This window comes from Myiozetetes cayanensis, unplaced genomic scaffold, assembly GCF_022539395.1.
Source record: "Myiozetetes cayanensis isolate MyiCay16 unplaced genomic scaffold, myiCay2020 scf5-8, whole genome shotgun sequence".
Lineage (NCBI taxonomy): Eukaryota > Metazoa > Chordata > Aves > Passeriformes > Tyrannidae > Myiozetetes > Myiozetetes cayanensis.
The window spans coordinates 106,263,941-106,285,704 of record NW_026087742.1 but is presented as its reverse complement, the minus strand read 5'-3'; the positions used below and the strand labels follow the sequence as shown (position 1 = coordinate 106,285,704).

Here is a 21,764-nt window from a genome sequence, read left to right as displayed (position 1 = left end):
GGGAATGCCAGAACGCGGGGACGCCAGATCCCGGGAACGCCGGAGCCCCGCCCCTCCCTCTCACCGGCCCCGCCCCCTGCCACGACCACGCCCCCATTCGCAGTGGCCACGCCCACACCCGTTCAAACCTCCACCGCCCCCCCGCCCACGCCAAATCTCGCGAGAGCGGGTCCGCCCGGCGCGCGCGGCCCGCGCGGCGTCGTCGGGCCGCTCGCGCAGCCGGGGCCCCGCCCCCCGCCCGGCGGCCCCCGCGCGCCGCCCCGAGCCCGGAAGCGCCGCTCGGCCGCGCGCGCCGGGACCCCCGTCCCGGGAACCCCGTCCCGATCCCGATCCCGATCCCGGCCCCGCCCGGCCCCGCTCCCTCCTGCCCTCCTGCCCTCCTGCCCTCCCCCAGCAGCAGCGGGGGGACTCCTGCGCCGCGGCCCCGGGGCACAGCCGAGGGGCGGGAATGCAGCCGCCGGAGCCGCAGCCGAGCCCCCAGCGCAGCACGGTGAGGCCGGGGGGCGCTGAGGGAGGGAGCGGGCGGGTTTGTGGGAGCGGGAGCGGGGTCGGGAAGGGGCGCTCAGGGGGACACTCCGCTCTCCCCCCGTCCCGCCGGGCGGGCGATGTCCCCCTGTCCCCTTCGTGCCCGGGAGGGAGCGGCTGGAGCTGCCCCGGGAGGGAGCGGGGGGTGTTCCCGGCCCCGGGAGCGGGGGGTGTCCTGCCCTGCGTGGGCCCGGGTGTGGTGCCGGGAGGCGGCTCGTGTTGATCCTGGCTCCTGTTTTGCTGCCGCACTCCCACGCAGCACCGAGCAGGGAAAACTTTGGTCTTTGTTTCTGGAGCCCGGGGATTCCTCCCGTGCACAGGGATTGTCCCCCTGCGGTGCCTGCTGGGCCACCGGTGCTGCTCTTGCGGTGTTAAAATAAAAAATGAATAAAGTAGTGAAAAGCAAGTAGATTCACAGGTAAAGGCTGCCCCTGGGACGTGACTGCAGCAGGATGATGCTGCTGCCCAGCCCTGGCTCCGGGGATACGGAGGCCCCCGAAGGCAGCGAGGCCTCGGTTATGCTCTGTCCAGAGTCTTGGCCTCGGGTCGGGTTTGAGATCTTATCACTTGTTTATATTGGCACGGGGAAAACGAGCTCGGGTTTCATTTTGGTATGTTTTTGTAATATAGGTGGATGTGGTGGAAGGATGCAGCTCGTATTTAGGGCTTGACACTGCTCGGTGTTAACGTTTGGCTGCAGTCACTGTGCTTTCCCCTTGTTCAGACATGACTTGTAACGTGATATTGGCTGTTGTTTCCCTTGCTTTAGCAAGGAGAAAACAAGGAGAAGAAAGGCAATAGCTTGGATGGCTTGGCAGTAACTGTAGTTCAGGGTTTGGTAGAGATTCCCTGCCTCCAAAAACCCAGAGTGGTTCAGATAAGCCACACTTGGAAAGAAGAAAACTTAAAGCAAGACACTGTGTTCAAGTAAACGTGCATTAAACTGTCTTGGAAGGTCTCAGTGGTAACCAATTTGAAGATGTTGTTAGTGGTCTATTGATAACTTTATAGCCGATGAATGCATTAAATATTAAATAAATTGGCTAGCGGTTATTTGCAGTTGCTTTTATAATAAGTACATTTCAAGGTGTTTAAGCTCGATGTTGCACAGTAACTTTTCCTTTTCCGCTCTTCTTCTGTTCTCAGTAAATACTGAGAGTGGTCAGGTCAACTCATCCTGCTGATGTATCAAAACGTGTTTTATTTTTAGTGCAGGTGTTCGCTGAGACAAAATTGAGTAGTATTTCTTTATGGGCTCATGTTCTGTGGCAGGTCCACTTGACCACTCCTGTTTTCAGAGCACTCAGTCTGACAGAACTCTTAAAAGTTACAGGTAAAGCTTCTGTGGTCAAAGACCAGTCACTGTTGTGGTAACTTCAATTTTGTTTTCCAGATCTGTGAGAAAAGCAATACTTTATTCTACCCCTTTGCAAGTTTATTTTCAGTTAACATATTTCTTGTAAAAAGGAGAAATATTGAATTCATTTCCTCTTTGTAGAGAGAGGAACAGGATTCTTAAAAATAAAGTGTTTCACAACATTTGTTAAAGTTTGCCCTTTGTCCTGTGTTGTGAATGGTGTCTGTTGAAAGCAGCAATCTGAAGAATGCCATAACAGCCTCTGTTAATGTATATATGGACTCTCTCAGTTCATAAAACTACCAAGGTGCCAGATTTTATACACTTTAGTAAAGGATAATAAAATCAGCATTTAAGTCTGCCCTTAATGGTAAATGTTTTGGTTTAGGTACAGTGAATTGAACAAGTGTGATGAATTCTTATTATGATTTTATATTTTTGTGATGTATTTTCATCTGGCTTGGGCCCTAACCTTTGCTATAAGCGATTGCAGATAAATATAAATGGGCCATTGTGAGATCCGTGGCCATTCTTGTTCTTTCCTGGATCTCACTGAGGTTTCTTTTTCCTTCCATTAGTTGTCATCTTGGGGAAGACAAGAGAAGTTGAATGGGCGTGGTGAGAATGTGCCTTCTTTTCTGCTCAGCTTTGGTGATATGCCTGTGCTGATGTCTGTCAGTTGAGTTGCAGAGTAAAGAGTAATCCTACTGGAAAAAAAGGATTCCTTTGAAGTCATCCGAGAGAATACATTAATGTGATTCTTAAGGTTATCTGATAGGAGCTTGTCTCCTGTCCCCTCTCAAAAATTACGTAGCGCTGAAATGAAGTTCACTTTTTGTTTGCAGTGGTCTGTAGTCGCTTTCTCCTGACTTCAAACCTGTGATGATTCATTTTGTGTGTATTTTTAAATAGCATAAGTAGCCTCAAAGTGTGGCCTGAAAAAGTACTCTTGGTTAGGGCAAGAGTTATGTACTGCAGTACAGGAAACTTAGATGTTTTTTTGAGTTATTTTTCAAAGAGCTGTATCTCCATGTGGGATGATAGCTTGCATCTTTACTTCCACAGCTGCAATGTTTCAGCAAAATCGCTAACAACACAAGTAAAAGCCTTTGATTTACTTACTTGACACCAAAGGTATTTTTGAGATTATTGAAACGTTGAGTAAATGATCAAATCTAGTAAATTTTGGATAATGTCAAGTCTGTCTTGTGTGCTTAGTCATCCAACTCAACTATGGTATGACACATTTTGCTCCAGGAGCATCTGTATGATGCTGCTGTTCCCACTGCTGGGAGCTGAAGTAGGAGCAGTGCCTGGGGTGTTTGCACCTGTGTGTGCACACAGAAGGGCAACTAAAGTGCAAGTGAAGGAGTTACTTTTGTTACATGGTATGGTCGTGGTTAAAAGGCAGGTAACAAATGGACCGTGAAACTGAGTGTTCATACAAAGCCTGAAACATTTTCATAAGCACCTTTTGGACTACTTTTGACTGAAAGTGTTTTAAGTTACACAGTAGAAATATCTGTGGCTTGTGAGTTTGCGATATTTTTTCCTGTCCATATTGCTGCCCTTACTCAAACAGGAAAATAAACTGAAAAGTGTTGGTGCTGCCTAGTGCAGTAAACTGTTATTAGGGATTTACTTTCAAATCCCTGCCAAACTTTTCTTTTATTGTCTGTTTTCTTGCAAGTTGAAGCTTTCTTTCGGTTGTGTAGATAATACAAAGGTTCTGCAGACTCTTACTTATGTATGGGCACAGTAGATTAAAATATTGTCTGAGGGGTGATATTGGCTGTCTTATTCTCCTGAAAGACCAAGAATCACTTTGTTGAGATTAAATGTGTGCTGATGTCGTGGTGCCAGTTCCCGTGTGACAAGCATTCTTCCCGAATGGGAAGATGAGTTTTGAAATACTTGTTTAGACTTGTGCATGCAAATGTTGAAGGTGTTGGTTGAAAACATTGCTGGAATAGGTTCTTGTAGTCCGCCAAACCTGGAAGTGTCAGTCAAAGTTGTCCTTTGAAAGGCTTTCAAATTATGAGTGTGCTGGTAGTGCTTAGCAAATATGTCTCTCCAGCTTCAGACAGATGATGTGAGTTCAACCTGACAGCGTAGATGGTTCTCTGCTCTCTCTCATTCTGTGTGAGATGGAGAGCTGGCCAGCAACTTCTGTGCTGTGTCAGTCAGTGCACTGTGGTATTATTATTTAGGGGACTCGTGCACGACTTCCAGCAAAAACATCACTGAGGCCTTTTTCTCAACATGAGAAGCTGAAATACATCTCCCAAAATTCAGTGTATAAAAGCCACAGTGTTATTAATAAACCATATAGCTCAAGTTGTGCAATGAGTTATCACTGTTTAGCATTTTTCTTGTTATTTGCCTCTTTTTGAAAATTAATTAAACTACATGGATCACACTGCCTGTCTCAGTTTAATGTTGAGTGGAACTAACATTTCAATATTTTTACACCCCACTACATTGAATGTTTCTCCCTTTTCAACTATTGTTTCACAATAGCCAGCAGAGCACTAAAGTGAAAAATGCCATCTCTGTTAAGGTTATATACAGCTTTGTTTTCTCAAGAAGCATTAGTTCTTGAATTTCAGGTGGGTTTCATTTTATTCAGAGTGTGAATTCAAAGTAGCTGTGTTTTAAAAGCATCTTCAATGAATTTCAGATTTTATCCTAATCTAACTCTATTGTAAGGAAAATTACTTCTTCTTTTGCTCTTTTCAGAGAGTTGTATAAAACAGGGGGCTTTGTAAACAAGCGGAAGAGTCAAAGACGAGATGGAGAGAGGTCATTCTCCTGCAGTGGTGTTCAGTAACCTGGCAGTCACAGCTGAAATACAGATGGTTTTTCTGTCTGCATGTGGGATCATTGATGGTGTTTTCTTAAAAACACCTTTCAGCAGATTGCATTCAATCAGTTGTGTTCCACATTGATAATGAAATACTTGCTTTCAAATGAAATTGCATATCCACTGAAGTGTGTATTAATTTGAAAAGCAGATCAATTTCTGTGAAATCATCGTTCATCTAAGAGCAAATGGAATTTGTAGGAAAAAAAACTCTGTTACTATCAGTATTTGTTTTGGATGTTGTGGCAGAAAAAAAACTGGAATGATTTTCTAAATTGTATTCAGTATTGACTGTTTCTTATCAGATTTGGTAGCAGTGCTAGTGTTTTAATCTTGTTGCAGCTTTCATTTTTCCTTTGCTTGGTTATGTTCTAAGGTGATTTGCTCAGAAAACTCATCTGTTTGAACAATTCTTACTGGTTTACAGTGTCACAGCTTCAGTGGAAAATGACTGGGAAAGGTTTGGTTTGTTCTATGTGTGTCATTTGTCACATTGGAATAAATCCTCAAGTATAATTCTTTGTGTTCTGTGGGGAGTTTGTATACTTTGGCTTGACTTAAAATGTGGACATTTTTTCCCTAGCACTTGAAAAGAGTTGTGAATTTGTTTTGTTCTTTGTTTTATTGGCATTGGACATAGGACTAGTAATACTTGATAAATAAGGGGTGGCTGTTTGTTTGTGGGGTGGTTTTTTGGTTTTGTGTTTTTTTCACCCAGGTGTTATGCAAGTTATAAAAGAAATGTAGAACTTGGTTTTCATGCTGATATTTTTGAAGATCAGCTTTCAGAAGTAGTAAGCCAGGCACTAGGTCTTCTGCAGAGCATTGCCTTGAAATGTATCTGCCTTTTTTCCTGAAATTCTTAAGATTTTCTTGATGGAATAGTAATTCTCACCATAATCCTGCTACATGACGGATCAGAAATTATGTGCTTAGATAAGGCAAAGTGTTAATTTGGTATAATTTCATTCTGTTGCTTCATATTTACGCAAAGAAATGTTAAAAGGATAAATTTTTACTAGCAAGCTTTACGTCAAGTAAAGTTCTTCTCACTGCTGACTTGAAGGTGTTAAAAACTTTTTTTTATTTCCTGGGTATTGTGCTGAAATGCTAGTTTGTCTTTTCCTGGTAAAAATTAAGTTTTAGTTGCTGGGTGATCTGGTGGTGTGCAAATGTGACTTCAGTAATTGCTGAGTAAGTGTTGCAACTGGACTGGGAACACTTATGAGATTGTATTTTTAAAATGACATTTTTGTCAGTGCATAATCTTAAGCACTTTGTCCTTATGATTTGATTTTGTACATTATCATGGGTTTTGCAAGTTATTAAGTTTCAAATGGACAGCATGGGGTAACCATTATTTTAGTCTGCATCTGTGCTTTCGTCTCCTGCTGTTTGGGTAACATCCTGAAAATACGGTTATAAAAGTTTGCGTGCTGTTCCTTTTTCATGAACATCAGTGGCTTATACAGGTGTTTCAAAATGAACCTCACTGTTGGTCCGAAAGTGCTTCATGGGTTGTGAGTTTAGGAGTTTTTTGAGTAATTGTTCAGAAATATGTTTGCAGTTCTGTACTTTGTCTTGATTCTGTACTGGAGATGTTGGTCTGCGATACCCATGTACTGGTTTCAGTAGCAGGCAGTGACAGTGAGATTATTATCCCTGTTCACATTCAGCTTCCTTCTGTGTCAGTTTGAGTTCATGAACACTTCTTGTAACAAACATATTCTTTTATTATTGTTTTCTTGGAATATCCGGTTTAAAGTAAGAGGGGCCAGACAAAGAAAGCAGTTTCTATCACATCTGTTGCAGCTGAATTTTATAAGTTTATAAATGGCAGAATGTAGACCCCTCTTAAATGAAATTTGCCTCCTTGCTTTTGAAACTATGTCTCTAAATATAGTAAGTGCTGCTTTTCCTTTAAAGAAAGTTCCAAGTCAAGTAAATGTTCTACCTGCCAGTCCTTTTCAAGATTTGGGAGTTGAGGTAAATGAGGCTGAAGGTAGCCTTAGGCCTAAGAGAGACCTAAGTAAGATCAACTATTTTGGTCTGTCTTTAGAAATTATGATCTACTGTATTTAAAAAAAAAAAAAAAAATCACCAAAGTGTTGAAATAGTTCCTTTACCTGAGAGTAAAAGGCTGTGAGAGGGAGATGAATCTGTGGCTATTGTAGAGGACAACTTTAAGATTTCCAAAGATAAGAAAGGATCCTCTCAGCATCTCTGTATAGCAGGTCTCGATGGTTTTAGTTCCATCAGCTGGATGACATGTTTCTATAGTAATGTGGACATTAAGGCATCTTCAGTGATCCTTGTTGTTGTTACTCATCAAGGCACTAGTACCAACAACGCAGACGTTCCTGGTACTGTGATAAACAGTACTTCTATTTCTGGAGGAACACCAGGCACTTGAAAGCTGCTTTTCCTTAACTGAGACATCTTTCTGTAAAAGTTGTAGCAAAAATTCATGACACATCTCCCAAGAGCATATGTTACCCAAGATGCGATCAGGGCATGGAGGCTTGTTCTGTTTGGTTCTTATCTGTGCAGTTCAGTTCTGGGGTTTTGTCTTCAGAAGTCCCTGTGCAGTTTGTTCTCATATACATCTGTTACTGAGAGCTCGAAACACAGCATTAGTGGACTGGTGTCTTGAGTCTAATAGAAGATTCCCCTCCTGCAAACATAGCAAAGATGAAGGAGGAGCTCCTACTTCTCTTAAGGAATCCACATCCGAAAAAGAAAATTCTGCTCACTCTGATGATGGTTGGGGGAGGTGGAGAAGTTTTTTATTGCCAGTCCTGGGCTTACTGAAGCCATTCCTGTGGGGATTGCAGTTCCTGGACTTGATGGCTCTAGGAACTAGATGAAAGGGAAGTGGTGTCAAGGAGCTGTCAGGACAGCATCAGAAGAAGTTTGGCTCTCTTCTATGAATTGAGTGTAAAAAAAACTCCCACAAAACCAAGCAGTCCTTATCTACTTTCCCTCCATTGAGTCTTGTTAAAATGTACCCTACAGATCATTGTTTTGGTCCATCTTTCTGTAAAGAAGTCTAAAGAATTCTCATAATGTCTCTTGTTTTTTGAAAGATAAGGCTTTCATAAGTACTTAGAAGAAGAGGAAACAAAAAAAACCAACAAAAAGCTTAAGTGTTTTTCTCTGATTTGTAATCTTTGATTCAGGAGGGAAGAAAGTAGTTGTGACATTGACATTTTGGTATCTTTTGTTCTTATGTTTTGATTATGGGCTAAAACACAGATTCCAGAAAGGACAAATTTGTCTTATGGGAAAAGTTGTGCCCTCATGAGGGTGGCAAATTTCTGCTTTGGGGCTATTCTGAATAACTTTTCCTGAGCATAGTCACTGGACTACTGTATCCACTCGTCCATTCATGAAATATTTGAGTTTAAGCTCTATTAGTAGCCTTAGTTAGTTAGCCTTAAAGGCTATTGATATCCTGAATTGCTTCCTAAATGCTGTTTGCTGAACTGAGCATGTTTAATGTAGTACTTTTTTGCCACTGTTGGTTGTATTGCCATCAGTAAAAATGGTTGAATGCCACATGCTTATGTAAGCTGCACTCATTTTTAAGTGAAACTATTTCTGGTACAGGCTATTTAGTCTGTTCAGAAAATGAAAACTCTAGTATGCTTAAGGGGAATGCATTTAGACTTGCGTAGACCTTTCTTTTGTCTGCTTTTCTGAGTTTGATTTTGTTGTTGTTGTTGTTTGTTTGTTTGTTTTTAACCACAGTTGGTTTTGTTTCCGGGGGTGAGGGTGGTGTTTGTTTTGTTTTCCCAGCAAGTGAGTGATACACTTAGACTTGTAGGGCAAGTTATTTCTGTGTATACCAGAATTCGTGAATTATGTAAGCACATTACATAACCATAAATAATCTTAATTTTTATTAAATTATAATAAATGTCAACCAATCAGAAAAACTTGGTATTTTGGATTATTTGTTCACTAGTAGCGATGATGCCATGTTATGTAGTATTATCATCTTAGTTGTTTGGTTACCTGATAGTAAGTACAGCATGGCAGAATCCTACTAGAAGACTATCCAGTAGACAAATACTATACCAAAAAAATTGCTCGATTTCTTTTTATCTGATATGGAGGAAGTAGTGGTGATTATTTGAGTAATGCATTCTTGACAAGCTGTAAAATAGCTGTATTGCATTTATATGAAGCAGCATTTAACTGGGGTTCCTTTAAGGGTTAATGATGTTACTAGCTGTAAAAAAAGAATGCTTAAAAATTAAATGAGTTTACTAAGGTGCAAACCTCAAGGTGGAATTTTCATAAGTTTTTATTGTGCATATATTTGAGGATGTGTAATCTGTATTGGTTTTATGAAATAATTACAGGTAGTCAAAGATGAGTAACTTCTGAGTTTATTCATGTGATTGTAAATCTACAGAATAACTTTTTAGGAGGGAATCTGTGAGGATTGCAAACTTCTCTTTAAGTGGGTGTTTTAATTATTTCTTGACACTAGATTAGACTTATCATTTGTATGCATCTCAAAATACTAACATTTTTCAGTGTAGGTACTTTGTATAGTTTGGCCTACTTTTTGGATTATTTTCTCTGTTCTGTGATTATTGTTATTTGCTAATTCCTGAAATTCATAACTGATCTGGTTTGATTGCTGTGTTTTCCTGTGGTCAAGACTAAGAGCTTCTCCTAATTCTTCCAAATAAAAAAGAAAATGAATACTCAAAGACAGGTTTTCATCGGAGTTCAGAACAATCAGTGCTTCCCTAAGGCTTAGGTTTCTGGCTTGCTTGAATGTAGATCATTTGAATTTCACAGGGATACTGATTGTTCTATCATTTAATCTCGGAAAGAAGATTTCTAGAAATGTTACCTGTTCTTCAGTGTCTAAACCACAAAGTAAAGAGTGACCAACTGGATATATTGGTTGCAACCACAACTGTTGGTTGCATGGTTTGTTCAACTGTTGAGGTGCCTGTGTCACAGAAGGAAATCTGCTAAATGGAATTGAAGAGTTATGACTTGGACTGCTTTTGTAATGGGAAAGTCTAATTTCTAATAGTTTTTCCTGTCTTACCTGAAAGGAGAGCCTGCTTTGAGATCTTCCTGCTCAAATCCCATCGTGGCACTTGAATCTAACACTTCTCTCTCACCCTGGCTGCCTGCTTCTGTCAGTGTTGTGTCTGTCTGACTGTGACACAAGGTTTTGTGGAATTTTGAGGCGAATCATGGAGCTGATCCAGACTGGGCCAGTATTTAGTGTTGGTAAATCAAAGTTTAGCTTTAGTAATGTCCCCTTTGCTGTTTGGTCTCTAAATTTGTGCTGGCGTGTTGGGAGGAGCAAGCATTTCAAAGGAAAGGAGAAGCAAATTCTTTCTTCAGACATACTGTATTTTTACTGGTTTAAGGTGATTATGAAATAGATGAGACTTCCTTTGTGACAGTTTTCTCTTGTGGAAGGACCCAGAGTGTGTGCTGTCGCTAAGCATTTTATGATGATAAATACTTCCCTGAACAAAGATTTTTTTTTTCCCCCCCTCCACAGCTTATTTCCTGAAGTTAATGTGGTTTTGTGCCTAGTGCTCACTTGGTTTGATTTTTAATGGTTTTTATTCAGAGTTCAACAACAATAGCAAAATCCTGTCTTCTTCTGGGATTGCTGTTTGTTTGGTGTTTTCAGTTGTGACTCTGTGTGCTGGACAAGAAAATGGATGGATTGGGATGCTCAGTATTTTTTTCCCTTGTGACTGTATTTCTGTGTCTCTGCATAGAAGGGAATTAGATTGCAGTCCTGAGTTCCTCATTAAAAAAGTTTGTAAGAAGCTTGATACTTAGGTTTAGTTATGTTTGTTATTTTTGGTGATTTTTTTTCCTTCTGTTAATTATTTTGCACTTCTGATATTTAAGAATTTATTTCCTCCCCCCCCCCCGAAAATAACATTCAATAGCATCTTAATAAGCAGTTCTAATATTACAAAATTCAGTAGGAAGTTGTCTTTTTACTGACTCCCAGACTAGTCTAGATAGTCTGATATAGTCTTCATTAGACATGTTTGTTTTATATTAGTAATTTAAAAACTGACTTAAAACGTAAAATCCATTTGTCAGTTCAGTTTTATTTAGGTAAAAGCAGTTGTGTGAATGATTCTGTACATTTGGAACATGTAATTTTGATTTCTAGTGATGATATTTCCTTTAAATATGTGGTTCTTATTTGAAAATAATAATTTGAGTTTGAAAAGTCACTTTTTGTAATAAATTATGCAGGTTGAGAATTTTTAATACAGATTAAGAGTGCTTATTATGATTCATGTTGTTCAGTTATTGAAAGCTTGCTTTACATAATGAATACTTGGATAGTAATAAGTAGAAAGTCAATACTGCAGTGTTTTAACTTGTAGCTTAATTGTGTGCCCAGCTTGGTGTGGTGTTTTGTTTTGTTTTTTTTTCTTTTTTCTGTAGTTTCTGTTTATTCTGGACTCAGTTCAGTTGAATTGAGCATGTATAACTACAGAAAGAATGCATTTACTCTTACACATGCTTAGAACTTTGTTTATTAAAGGCAGTTTCTCATTAGACTGTTTTGTCTGTGTCCAGTTCATTTACTTTTCAAATACGTAGGAAGTTGCACTTCTCATCTAAGTTGGGTGTGGAAATCTGACAAATAAAGTAATAGAGATCCTGTATTTGAGCTGATATGCACAGAGAGTCAAATGTACATTTTCTTTTGCAAGTCTTCAGTTTTGTGTGAAATTTATTTTTAATCTGTTTGACAGTTAGACAAAATATGTAGTGAGATATTTGAGCTAAGAGTAACTCCTTAGGTTAAACTGTGTAGACAGTAGTGGCCCTCAAGTATTCAAGATTTCGTGTATACCCTGAATTCCCAGTAACCCTTCTTGGCAGAAGCTGGCTAAAACATAGAATCAGTAAGGTTGGTAAAGATGATACTAAAATGTAAATCTGGTAACTGGGGATTCTTTTGACTGTACTTCTTGAGTAAGTATTTAATAAAAAGATTTTAGTCTTTTTCAGGCAAGAAGAAATCCAGTCTTTGAACAGTACTGAGTTTGGTTCACCATAATGGAAAACTGGTGATCTGAAGTAGGCATGATAATAAAATACAATTATTTTTGTATTATCAGGGCTTTTTTAAAAGATAAATTACCTTTGGTTTTATAAAACTGATGCTGAATCAAAGAACAGGCTTCATGGCAGATCTCTAACTACTTAATTTGCATATTTATCCAGCAATTGGAAGGAATAGAGAACTGCATATGATATATAGTCTAACAGGTGACAGATGTGTTACAGTATTGCTCAGGTCACTCAGGTATTGAAAACCAAGTTTTAAATACACAAAGCTGTTTAGCAGAATTATTCTTAGAATGTGCTTATTCATAGCATTTTAGAGACCTGTTTATATCTAATTTTCGTATAGGTTTGAATTCTGTTTCTAAAAAAAGTAATGGTGTTTAAATATTTGTGTAGCATTGCTTCCTATCCTGTAGGGGAAAAATGACAGAACAGCACAGAATAAGGCTTGTGGTTGAACAGCACTAAAAATGTCAGAAGACTTTCATGTCCTTCCTTCTCCCTCTCCTCTAAAAGCAGAGAGAACCCAAAGTGTGCACTTGAGTCTGGATCGTGTAAATGCTGAGAGCTGTGAGTTTGTTTGCGTTAATGTTGTGAGAATTCTGAAGAAGTCATCGACTGTTTGTTTAAGCAGAGGGTGTGACTTGTGCTGTGATTTTGGGATGGAGGCGTCAGATTACAGTGTTATTTTGATGAATTTTTTCTTTCAACTGCTTCTTTGGTTCAGAAACGTAGAAGTGTTTCACTCTGTGCTGCCTGCCCAGGACAGGCTCTGTGTGCCAGTTATTGGCCTCAGGGGAATGCTCTGGTGACAGTTGTGTTTGGCTGGCCCGGGGGTGACTGCAAATTATTTTAAACTTCAGATTTTTCTGCTGTCTAACCTCCTGTTGTGTACCAGACTGCACTGGATTTATGGGAAGATACATGACCTTGATTTTTTTTTTCCCCTCTCTGTGTTCTCAGTAAATGATGCTCTTTTAAGACTCCAGGGACTTAACCTGAAAGATCTATGTTTCAGATCGAAGTTCTGAGTTTCTAAATGAAGAGCTGGGCATGCTCCATATTGTTCCTTTCTACAAAAGATATGGACACTGCCACTTTTTAACAGTAAAGAAATTGGGAGATTGGTTAAAGAATAACTTAATACCACATCTCCTCCTGTGCTGCAGCATCTAAGCAAAAGCACTGTGTCACTTCATGTGAAAGAAAGGCTTTTACATTCCTGGCAGCACATCTGCAGCCACTCAGACTGGTGAGTGGATGTCAGTTCCACTCCTCTGGTGGAGGTGAAGAGCCCCAAACGCAGCACAAGTAACAGGGCAAGTTCAGTGTAATGTAGAGAATGTTTCATCAGTTCTTTTGTTACTACTTTACAAAGTTATCCATAAGACCCCATACATTGAAAAGAACAGAGGTCTGTTAAGGTGAAGGAGGACATTGATTTTGGAGGATGTGCCTGCTTTGAGCTGCTGGACAGCATGTTTTTGTTTTTGAGAAGTGAAATAATCCAAACCTCTTAGAAAGTAGAATTAGTTAGTAACTTTTAAGTTGAAGCTGCCTTTGAGCCCTAGGTTTTTTTCTTCTTCTAAAGCAGGATTATGAGGATAGCCTTCCTAAAAGGGAAATGAAATCAGTGCAGTTTATCCTACCAACCTTAAATGGAGTACAGTAAGGCAGATCAGTGTGGAAATGATTTGGCTTTAGAGAGATGCTGATAGCTTAAAATGTTTAACATGCATGTTTGACTTACATCTGGAAGGTTATTTGTCATGTAGAATAAAAATAAGGTATTCTAAAAACTGAAATTGTGAATAGAGACTTTTGGGTGAAATGCTTTGAAAAACCAAATACTTCTTATTCCTGAAAGTTTCATAGAGTGTACTTCATTTATTTTGTCTCATATTCAGATTTATAGCTTTTTTCTGTAGCTGTAACTGATGAAAGTGAAATTTGCTTGTAACTTCACCATCAGACAGCCATGCAGTGTCAGCTGTGGAGAGACTGGCAGGATTTCTGTCCCTTTTTATACTGTAAAGCTGATTCTATAAAGCCACAGAGTGGTTTAACATTTTCCCATTAGAGGAATATATTGTAATCACAGGCTCTGTGAAGGAGGCATCCAGCTCCACCATCACAAAATTGGTTTGGGTTTTTTTATACTCATCTGTATGTAAAAAGTCATGCATGCTCCAGCCAGGAATTGCGTTAATCTCTTCACTTGAATTTGAAATTTTCTGGTGTCAGACCAAGAAAAATAAACAAATGTTATGACTGATGACCTGAATACCGACAACCTGCCTTTGCAGACAGTGTCATTGAATTGAGTAACCAAGGTATCCAGACTGCAGACACAGCTTTGGTTAACCTACCAAAGTCATGACTTTAAAGCTTCAGAGAGAGAGGTAAAGTGTGTTTTGCTGTTACATAGCTATGACTGACCTACAAATGACTCATTGAGTTTACAATTTAATGTTAAATTGTTAGAAAAATTCAGTTTCCAGTCCTGTCTTCTGCCCAGAGCACACTGAAGAGCAGGAAAGTAATTTGACAGTATGAAGAGTACTGCATTATTAGAGTAGAATATTCATTAGCTTTAAATACTGGGTTTTCAAACCTATGAACTTTGTATACTACATTGAGTTGGGAACAAAAGAATTTACTGAGTAGCTATTTGATTTTTAATTCAAGAAAAACAATAAAAAGTGGGTTTGGAATTAGGTGATCTGTAAGATCCCTTCCAACCCAAACCATTCTGTGACTCAAAGCAGAAATTAAAAAAAATTAAAAAAATAAAAAGTTCAGTGTAGGTGCCTGCAATTCTCTGGTGTTAAACCCACCTGGTTTGGAGCTCTCTGTAAGGAAGAAGATACTCTAAAGCTTTGATCAAGTAAAGGTATTGGATACAATTCAAGTCCTTTAAAGCTGTAGAAGAATTTTGGCAGGAATGCATCAGTGCATTTTAGGATGAACAATTGTATTCTAGTCTTTCCATTCTCTCTCTTGGCTTGTCCTGTTTCTGGCCCAGGATTATGAACAAGTGAATCTGAAATATCTAGACTTCCTTATGGAGATTTGCTGTTCAAGCAGTTCCACAGACAGGACAGCTACAGCTTTATCTGAGTGTTGCTTGTTTAATAATCACCTTACAGGCCAACATTTTTCGCTGCAACAGTTGTAACATAGACTTTGCTTATGAAAGGAGGGGAGACTCACAGCTTTCACTCCACCAGACCTTTTTTTTTTGGTGTGCTATTAGTATTTTTTAATAGAGAATGCTAAAGTCAGTGTAGAATGAGAACATTTTAAAATGTCTGCATTGTACAGTATCTAAGGCACATGTCCCTGGAAAGTCAGTCTGGGGCTAAGCTAAAATAATGTTAGCAGAAGATGATTGTGGTGTTAAAAGAAAATAAAGCATGTTGCAGAAACAAAAATCTAATTTTAAATTACTCTACCCTTTCTACCCTCAAAAGCAAAAGAAAAAACAATAAAAATAGTAATCTAGGGCTTATATGACATCTCTGTACATACATGTATCTAGCTATGTACACGTGTATATATTTGTTGTTTGCAGATAATGTTTTTATTTTAAGGTGTCTTCTGTTTTACTAGGAAATTGGACAGAGCATTTCCTCAACTATAGCAGATACTCAATCATCTCTTCGTGTACCCATATGATTATAGATAATTTCAATGTGTTACATTAGAAAAAAACATAAATAATATTAATGAGGTGCGTAACCTCTTGATTTGACTTTTTTGTGGCACCCTTGGGGTATTCATGGAAAGACTTGTCAGAAGATATCACAGAATCAGCAAGGTTTGTGTTACATTTCCTTATCTTAACAAATTCTTCTGGAATGATAGAAAAGACAGGCATGCTGTGTAACTCATTCACCATATTTTATAGCAATTAGTCATGTCAAATTCACAGTCAGGGCACCAAAGCTTAACTCAGAACTTCAGAAATGGAAGTTGATGCTTTCTGGTGTGTAGGGAGTATGGTTTCATGTTTCTCTCTGCTGTTGTTCTCTACTGACTCCTGTCTGTTCCTTGTTTTCCTGTATCTGCTTTCTGCTTAATTGTGTCTTATTTTTTGTTCCCGTTTACATGTGCCTGTCTGCTTCCCTCCTCTGTTTCCTCTGTGTGGAGTCATATCCTCCATCAGTGTTTGCTGGGGATCCTGAAAGGAGGTTTTGTTATCCCTTCTCTCCACTTCTTTCTAATCTAGGGTTTTTCTCCTAGTTTAAGATGGCCAAAGTGAGGAGAGGCTGGTAGTCAGCAGGTCAGAGTGTTGCACAAATGTTCACGCTTCCCATTTTCTGTCCTATTTCTACTGGTCATACTGGGTGTAGATGTCAATACAATATGTGGGCAGTCTGTGCAATAGACTTTGCAGAGTTGTCAGTTATACAAGATGCTGATAAACTTAGGCAGGTCACTTAACTTGAAACCAGTGAGAGTCTCCTTTTATCTCTGCAGGAAAAGGAATGCTGCATCTTTACGGGTGCAAATATGCTTTGTGGTCACTTGTCAATGATGCAGAAAAATGTAAACACTGAGGATGAGGTGTATTACAAAAGTTGTCTGCATCCTGTAAAGCTCTTCCATATATGCAGTTATCAACAAAATAGGGATCTTTAATTCAATCAGTTCACTGAATATAGAATATTTTCAGGGTTTGTCATAGAAAAACTCATCAGAGGCTTAACAGAGAAATTGTACTGTTTATTTTAAACTGTTGTTTACAACACTACTACAGTGAGCCATTACAAGTTCCATGTGGGTAATCCAAATTACAATTTGGTACTTTCTTCTTTTATTTTTTATTTTATTTTTTAATTATGACTTCTGTGTTCAGGCATTTTGAAACTTGTGGCTTTAGTGAATTCCTACTGATCTGAACTCCTGCAAAAGTACGCACAGTGTTTTGTTTTGTAGAATTGTCTCGTGGAAGGACTGGTTGTGTTTTGACCAGTGTAAATATATCTTCGGAACAAAGCCTGTTCCAAATGTCCTACAAGCAAATTCAGTCTGTGACAATGAATCTGTGATGCAGGAGCTAATGCTGAGGATCAGTTTTGTAGGAGGTATCAAACATATGTTAGGCTGGAACAGTAATAAATTCCTGTTGAGCTGGTCGAGGTGGAGCTGGTGACCTGTAGATAACTGTCGGTCCATAGCAATACTTGGAGACATTTCTTCTTCAAGAAATGTTAATCTCACACTTATGAGAAGGAAGCTCACTCTGGAACAAATTATGCATCAAGCAATAATCCAGTATTTTTGCAGTTGTTTGGCTTGGTTTCCCTCTAGTATAAACCTCAACTTCTAGTAATTGTTAAACCTGGAAATATGAATAGCAGACTGTACTTTAAAATAAAGAATAAGCTGAAGTTTGTGATCTGTAGTTTTGCAATAGACCTTTTCCCATACTTTGTAGTGTGTACTCAGTTTCATGTTTTCATGTATCCTTTCTGGCTCATTTTGATTCCCAAAATAGGATGTAACTGCCAAAAATTTTTGCATCATCATAAAACTGCTTTTAGCAGGGCCAGCACTAAAGTTGATGAATTAGGAAATCTGACAGTGCGCTGTTCACTGCAGGATTTTTCCCAGCCACAGCCAGTATTTCACAAACAGTCAAAAATCACAGATCATATGCCCTGGTAAGAAAGCCAGTTCATCGTCCTCATAGCTTTGGGTACTGTCATGATACTTGTGGTAACCTCAGGATTACCTGTGAGCGGTACAAACTCACTTGTGTTTGCAGCTTTGGGTGCACCTGCTGTTCTGCAGCGCCCTTTTGGAAGCTGGTACTCGAGGTATAGTAGCATCGTTCCTGAACTGTCCCACTGCCTTGAAAACTTACTCTTTTGTGGCTTTGTTCTGTAGTAAGAGCTGCTTTTGATTGCTCATTAGAGTGAGAGAACCATAAATTCCTACAGGAGTATTTACCAGTATGTGGTGCAGCCTCACAGGGTGTAAAAGAGACTTAGAAGAAAGATGAAGCTGCTTGTCAGCTTTACTTTTAGTTTCATTCTGCTGTGTATCTCTTTATTGTGGTTCACATCACCTTCCTACCACCCAGGGGCTTTATGAATCTCTTGATCATTTACACAAGAGTGTTCATCAACAGACAGCTTGCCAAACCGTGAAGTTGTGGTTTTAGTGACGTAGCCAGTCATTCAGAGCAGTGCCAGCAGCATGCTGAGCTCGTCTTTAAATATTGACTGCTTTTCTTTTGCTTTGTTGTACTTCATATGTCTCTATGAACTGACAAAATGTCTTTAAATTCTATTGTGTCTTTCTTATCCTGTGAAGCAGTACAGTCCCAAAAACTGTGGGATGGATCACCCTGTAAATACAGAAAACTCCAGCAAATGGGAATTGTGGTTTCTGAGGTGGGAGAGTTGTTCTTAGCTATATGGAATCAACAAAATTATTTTAGCTGGACTGTTGCAGGGAAAAGTAATCCTTGTTTTTTTGTCATATATTTCATATTTAAACAGAGTGAGTGTGTGACTGAAGATGGTTGTGAGGAAAAATTGCTCCTGGTGCTGTTATAACACACTTAGTTTCTCATGAGTCTGAGATTTTAAGGTCATTTACTAGCAAATCATTATAAAGGTGTTACATTACCATGAAAACATTTACTTGCCTTTGCTTAAGGAGCAATCCAAAGTTTTAGCTGGATTGATGTGAGTGTTCTGACATTTGTAGGATGGGTTAATTGGTTTTGTATAATGGTTAAATAAATGGAAACCTATTGTACAAAATAGTTCCCTTCATTATTTCCAGTTTTGGAATTAATATATTGTGATGACTTTAAACCAATTAACAGCCAGTTTAGTGTTCTACTGCAGGCAGACCCCTTTGAATTTAAGGAAACAGTGGTTCCAGAGGCTGTTCAAGGATTAGAAGTGGGATTACATGATTGCATCTGCTACCAGGTCATGTGCCGGACATGTTTACAAGGCTATAATTGATACTTATTAAATAGCAGGTATGTATGGGATGAGATGTTAAACTTGGTTTTGTGTAGTTAGTGATTTGTGCAAAGAAACTCAGTTCAAATGTTCATCTTCAAATGTCATGGTTTTATGCAAAAGTTTTTACAAAATTGTTGCTATTTAACAGCCTTTCTGCTGTGTGTTTGCAGTCATTGTAGGAAGTACCACGGTAACTACACACATTAACCTCTACTTGAGTAGTGAAATACGGTAGTGGCATTGGGGTATGATGATACAGTAATGTAGACTTTGGCTGAAATTGTATAATAAAATAATAAAAAAAATAATGGCCAGTCTTCACGAGTGAAGATCCGGGGAAGGTCTTTACACCTTCCAGCCTGCGCATTGGATTTTTTAGGTGAGACACAGTGTGCGCGGAACTGAGCCCACCCTTTAATCCTAAGGTTCATCTGCCGGGGCCAAGCGAGCTTGGACGGTGGCAGCGAGGTCCTCAGGACGTAGGTGGGTTGCCTTTAAGGGCTAACGAGCTCCGCCTGCCCGGGAGTGGCCCTGACCGGGAATCGAATAGCGCGGCGCCTTTACCACTAGACCACCAGGGGCTCCGGCTGAAATTGTATTTATTTGTTAAAACCACAATATTAGGTAAAAATCCAAAGATACTAATACTTAGTCTAATAAAGTACTTTCTAAATATGTCAGCTGAGCTACTTACTCTTGTCTTCAGATATTACTATTGGCATGCAGTGCATTGTATGGAGGGTATCCCAGCCTTTGGAAGCATGTAACCAGTGCATCAGTGGAGATGTAGAGGGTATAACCATATTGGTCATAAAGAGCTGCTGCCTGTAATCAGCTTGGTCTGTCACAGTTTTCAGAAAGAATTTTTGTAGAGAGCAGTGTTGCCTGCATGGTTGGCAAGTGATGTGGAGTTTGAAGTAAAATTTCAAGGAGCGTTTTGCTGGTGGCACCTGCAGAGCTCAGGTGGCAGAGCAGCTTTCTTGCAGTGCCACAGCCTGGTCAGTGTCTGACTCCAGGATTGACAGTGCTTGGCAAAATCCCCATCGTGATTCCGTGCTGTTCTTACCAGAACAGCTTTGGTTCTTGTGTTCTAAGTTTACTTCAGGTGAAGGTGTCTTCTTGTTATGGCTTTAACTGATCAGGTGGCTTACCTGTGCTGAAAAGAGGGAGGTGGTGTTCTTGCTCCTGCATCTCTTTCCCCTTTTTACCCTTTCTTCCTTTCCACAGCAGTATGGTGTTGTGGGCATGCATTGTGCAGGGTAAGCTTATTAAGCTAATAAAAGATGGTTTTTGTTTTTAAATTGTTTTAGCAGGTTAAATTAGTTTGGCTGAGTTGAGTGGGAAGAAAAGTTCAGAAAGCTGTTTAGTTGTATATGACTGGTAACTACTATTGATCTGTTATTTCATGCTGCCTCACATGCCATAACTCTTGGCATCCTTGGAGGACTGTAGCCCTGTGTCCAGATGGAAGTTTGTCTACATCTATTTATCTACAGCTAAATTGACATCTACCCTAAAGCAGCCCTTTATTAAGGGGTGATGTCATTCCAGAAATTACCAAATGTGTAATTCACTGAATGCCTTGCAATTTATATAAATGCATATAATAGAATCATAAAATATCCTGAGGTGAAAGGGAGCCACTGAAGTTGTATCAGGGAAGGTGTAAGCTGGATATCAGGAAAAGGTTCTTCCCTGGAGGGTGGTTGGGCACTGGAACAGGAAGCTCCCCAGGGAAGTGGTCACAGTCCCAAACCTGACAGTGTTCAAGAAGCATTTGGGCAGTGCTCTCAGGCACATGGTGTGATTCTTGAGGTGTCCTGTGCCGGGCCAGGAGTTGGACTTTGATGATCCTTGTGGGTCCTTTCCAACTCAGAATATGATTCTCTAAAGTGTTTTGTTTTGGTTTTTTTTTTATTGCTGTGTTTTGTCATATTGTTTTTTATCTCTCAACACTTCACTGCCCCACTGTTGTTATAAAACTCTTAACAATTAACTTTCAGTTGATGAGGCCTTAGAAACTGTCTTCAGGTAACCTGTTTCCTGGAAATTCACTCAGGAATTATTGTAGTTGCTCCGTACATTGTAATTTCATAAGTGCATATCAGTACACAAGTTATAAATTTTCAGATAATGTGTATTGATCTAATTTAGTTTTCAATTGAATTTAATTCCTGATTTCTGTATCTTCATTTGAGGTGATTTAATGCTTCAAAAATGACAGTAGTGAAATAAATTTCCTTCTGTCCATATTTGGACACATCTGTGGGGAGTATCAAGACTACAGTAATCCTGCTTTTCTCATTCTTTCAGAGAAGTGACATCGGTTGATAAATGGAATTGTTACTTGTTTTCTTAACTTGGAGGGTATGCAAATGGCTGAAGGAAAGAAGATTAAATTTAAAGATACTGTTTTCCCGCACATCTAATTTGAGCATGTAAAAGGTGTGAAAAACTGATTATTATACTTGTTTAGGACTTGAGTCACGGTTTGAATAATCCCCAAGATTCACTAGTGGCTCTTGAGGTCGTCTCTGTGTGTTAACACAGCAGGACCAGTTCTGTGACAATGTGCTTTGGTTTTGCCTTTAGAACTGCCATGTCTGTGGCAGTGTTAATTTATTCCATCCTCATGAAATACTTTCCATTTGGACTTTGGGCACCCTCAGCTCATTTCTGAAAGTCACAGATCTTGCTTTCATTGTGACTTTGGGTTGGTTTTTGATGCATTCAGCTTTCAGTAATTATAAGGCTGGTAATGTAATGCACCTCAGCATGTCCCTTAGCCTGTGGATGCTGTGGAAGAAAGTCTTTTTGAAGGATTGCTTTCCTAGTCTGTTGTGGCTCAGCAGGAGTTCTTGTCTAAGCATCTTAGCTGTGTGGCTTGTGCTGTAAGCTCTTGGCTCTGAATAACTCGCTGCTCCGCCTGCCGCGT

General features: G+C 39.6%; 1 protein-coding gene across 5 annotated transcripts in view; it reads left to right on the top strand.

Moving 5' to 3' along the window:
- The first annotated feature begins 267 nt into the window (after positions 1-267).
- Positions 268-21,764, top strand: part of TAB3 (TGF-beta activated kinase 1 (MAP3K7) binding protein 3) — a 43,211-nt gene continuing 21,714 nt past the window's right edge. For 3 of the 5 annotated variants that reach the window (XM_050333312.1, XM_050333311.1, XM_050333310.1), the window contains exon 1: positions 270-490. The gene's annotated coding sequence lies outside the window, so the exon portion shown is untranslated. Of the gene's footprint in view, positions 491-21,764 lie in introns of all 5 variants that reach the window. The other 2 variants (XR_007631003.1, XM_050333309.1) reach the window with 2 other exon arrangements.